Source organism: Neltuma alba, unplaced genomic scaffold (assembly GCF_004799145.2).
Source record: "Neltuma alba isolate B1F8T4 unplaced genomic scaffold, ASM479914v2 tig00005696_pilon, whole genome shotgun sequence".
NCBI classification, from domain to species: domain Eukaryota; kingdom Viridiplantae; phylum Streptophyta; class Magnoliopsida; order Fabales; family Fabaceae; genus Neltuma; species Neltuma alba.
Genome location: NW_021634204.1, coordinates 24,294 through 28,524, shown reverse-complemented (window position 1 = coordinate 28,524; position 4,231 = coordinate 24,294). Strand labels below are relative to the sequence as shown.

Genomic DNA, 4,231 nt, shown 5'->3' with positions numbered 1-4,231 from the left:
ACTACTGTAGGAAAGGCTTAAGAGAGAGGGAAGTGAAGTCCAGCAATGTAGTAATGAGACTTAGCACCCTCTGGTATATGCGCCACAAGGTTGTTTAGTTGGGGGAGAAGCACCCTCTGGTATATGTGTCACAAGGTTGCTTAGTTTTGTCGGGAGGTGACCTTGGGCCCAGGCATTTAGTGTACTGGTCCCCACGGGGACATGAAACCGCTTGTTTGTTTTCAACTGGGGTTCCGCCCGTGACGGGGGCCTTCATTGCCGTACTCATCAGAGGCACAATGGGATCAGCTTCTACGGACAATCTGGCCTTCATAAGATCTTCGATGTAATTATTGTTACTGTACCATGAAACGTTGGTCGCCTTCTCCTCAATATTCTGCCATGGATCTGATCCAAACCCAGAACCCCGGAGGTGAAGGAACAAGCTCATCGTGGTGAGCAGAGAGAGAAGCATTTTGGGCGTCCCTAATTTCTTCATTCTCTTCTTGTTCTGCTTCCTTTGTTTTCTGCACTGCTCTTGTCTTCACATAGAGAGAGCAATCGATGCTGAGAAAATAAAGATGGAACCAGTAATAATTATTATATAATTGTTTCCTGTGAGAGATTATATATGGAGAATATATAAAATAATAAATCCTCCTCCGTTCCTAAATATAAAACCTAATTACACAACAAAATATATCTTATATTTAAGATCAAAAGAGTATATATCAGGATAAAATCAATAACCATCTACTTATCATAGAGTTTTTATGCCACTAATCGAGCTAATCAAAATAACTTAAGTCCCCTTTGCCTCCCCCACCCCCCCCCCCCAAGGGAAAAAAGAAGAAATGAATTTAAAGACTATCCTAATGATACAAGATGCGCAAAAGTCTGATGGCCAATTAATGATACAAGATGCGCAAAAGTCTGATGGCCAATTAAGTCAGAACATATATATATATATATAGAGAGAGAGAGAGAGAGTTTGATCGTTTGAAAAGGTAAGAAAACACTTTGGCTGTGAAAATAAGCACAAAGTAGGAGGCACCACAAACTCCCAGTGGTATTTGTTTGAATAACTGTGGATTAGCACTAAGTGGGTTGCATATGCTCTGCTGACAACCATCATCATATATGACATTTCATGGATATACCAAGGTAATTAATGCAAACATTTCGTAAATTCATTACTAAATCTATGAGGTTGACAAAGCTAAGAATGAGCTAAATACTAAAACTCAATTTTTTTTAACAAAAAAAATTTACGTATAAATTAAGAAGTTTGAATTTTAAATCATAAAGATTTATTTGTAAATCTTCGAAGTTTAACATGTAAATATTAAAATATTAATATTGTAAGAGGTTGATCTGTAAATCTATGAAATTTTAACTTGTAAATCTTTAATATTTGACTTGTAAATCTTTTAAAAATATTTTTTAAAATTTTAGCAATCAACACCAGCGGCCGCCACTGGTGATCTGTCAATGCCGTTTAAGACTGAGTTCTTCCTGTCATTTTATAGGAAAAATTAATTATAATCCAGTCAGTATTTTAATTTCACAAATTTTGGAAGACTTACCAAAAATTCTCTCATTTGGGACCTATTCATAGTTGTCTCTTTTTATATTAGTTAACAAACGTAGAATGTGTCATTCTACACATTCAAGAATTGGATTTGAAATAATCTCATTGATGATGAAGAGATTAGAGAGTTACCTCGTAGACTTCTCTTTGGAGTAGCTTGTCGGTCGTTATGAAAGCAGAGAAATGCTAGAACTTTCAAGAATATGGAGGTTTGCGTCAGAAGTTGATAAGATGAAGAACAATAGAGTAAAGAACTTGATGGTGAACAAAAGTGACACTACTGATGAGATGTTGGGAACACGTGGAAGATGTTATTCCTCCTATTGGGCGGATCTTGGATGCTGATAAGATGATAAGATCATAGAGTGAGCATTTGGAAGCAAGCACATCTGGTCTGAATTCAGATGATATGGGCTTTAGGCCTCTTTTCAACCCAAAAAAAAAAAATGCTGTCTGTTGTCTTCTTCTTCCCAGGGCCTCATACAATAAAATCTGCATACTTCTTTCATGCATTACAATTTATCAAGGGTTAAAGATGAAAATTTCTCCCAAAAAGTTTTCACTCAAAAATACTAGGTGCCTGCAAGTTTTTTAGTGTAAACTTATTCTGAAAAGTTTAAAATCGTAGCAAGATTGCCTTCTAATACTCAAAAGGGAAAAACTGTGACACTAAAGTTTTAGACCGTAAAACTATGATGTTAATTGTTAATATTTTTAATAGTAGTTTGCAACTTTGTTACTATTTTAAACTTACAAGATAAATTTGCACTTTAACCCATTTATCAATGCAAATCTCTCTAACCCTATATTTGGAGGGGGAAAATGAACATTATGAGGGAAAACTCTAACCCCATATAGTCCTAATTTTAGTAATTACTCCCTCTAATTTTTATTATAAGCATATTTTTAATTTTTTCCCTAAATATCCTTTGATTTGATATTCTCTAATTAATTAACTAAACAATCTCTTTTAATTCATGAATTTTATTGAGGATAATTTTAAAAATTAACAGACATGAATTACTTTTTACTGACTTTTTAAATATACGGAAAATTGTCAACAACGGATTAGACGACGGAATAATTTCACAACTTAATCCTGCATCATTTAATGTTAAATTCTTATTCAATCCAACAAATGTCAAAGCAGTTATATACAAATGTTGGACAAGATGACATCTAAAGATTGGCTTGATGCATGGCTAAACACTACTTTTTTTATGTTTAGTAACATATTTTATATACTGGTTCTGTTCGTGAGATAGAGAGAAAAGGTCTCTTTTTTGTTATATTTATAAATCACTTATGTAATTTTTAGCATGGATATATTATTTTGTCATTTGCTTATTATAATCTAGATAGTTATTTCTTTTAAAAAATATATATATTGAATAGGAATAAAATTAAAAAGTCATTATATTTTAAGAATAAATTAGTGCAGTTTATAATTTGTCTTTATGTGCGAAACACGCCGAAGATCCCGTATAAATAGGGCTAGTGGAGTAATATGAGGTCTAAAAAAATTGTTAGTAATAAGTTTTGAATAATATAGATCACTATATATTTATATTCTAGTTTAGTTTAGATGCAATCTACTCCCCCAATCCTTAATATAAGACCTATTTAACTAATTTGATTAGATTAAAAAATTAAGTAAATTAGTTAATTATAAGAAAAGTGACACGTTTTTCTTAAAACACCATAATCATTTTTCTTAATATCTCATTTTCCTCTTCTACTTTATTATGGTTGAGAGAGTATCCATATGAGTATTTAGAGAAAATTGATAAATATGAAAATTGGTCTTATAAAATTAGTCTCTTATTTAGGATCAAAACTAACTCAAGAATTAAGTTCTATATTAAGGATCGAAGGAGTATTTTGTTTAACCAAAACAAAAACAAAAACCTTTCGGCCAAGGCCGAATAGAATAACTCATTGGTTAGCTTATTTACATTTCTTCAAAGGCCAAGCACTACCACTGGTTCTTCATATAAGTTCAATAACTAGTTAAAAATTTAATTTAATCTTCAATATAAAATCTCGATTTGTTTTGTTTGTAATATTTATCTTCTTTTTTTTTCCAAATAATCCCTATTGCAGTAATTTAACATGTTAAAATGATTTCTATTAAGAAGTAGCTCTGATATATATAATTAATAATACTCCTCTGATCCTTAATATAAGACTCAATTGTTGAGTTGGTTTTGGTCCTAAATATAAGACTCATTTCTCATATTTATCAATTTTCTCTAAATTAGCTCTATGGATACTCCCTTAACCATAATCAAGTAGAAGAGGGAAATGCGGTATTAAGAAAGATGATTATTGTATTTTAAGAAAAACGTGTCACATTTTTCATAATTAACTAACTTATCTAGCTTCTTTAATCTAATCAAATTAGTTTAATGAGTCATATATTAAAGACCAGAGGAGTAATATTTTAAAAAAGACAATACTTGTTTTTTATAATTGACTAATTTAATTAATTTTTTAAATTGATTATCTAACTTTAATATTAAAAACGGGAGCTACTAACTCATTTTTTGTCAGTCTATAAATGGCCATCTTGATCCATATCACTACCGGACCTACTCATAACTAGAGCTGGGAATGCGGGCTGGCGGTGCGGATACGGGCTAGCCTGTAGCGGTGCGGGCT

At 31.9% G+C, this 4,231-nt stretch overlaps 1 long non-coding RNA gene across 1 annotated transcript; it reads right to left on the bottom strand.

The window, feature by feature from the left end:
• Positions 1–226: 226 nt before the first annotated feature.
• Positions 227–1,821, bottom strand: LOC114748402 (uncharacterized). Its single transcript, XR_003740465.1, has 2 exons — positions 1,703–1,821; positions 227–546 (listed from the first exon to the last, which is right to left on the bottom strand). It is a non-coding gene; the product is annotated as an uncharacterized LOC114748402 (long non-coding RNA).
• Between the last annotated feature and the right edge of the window lie 2,410 nt (positions 1,822–4,231).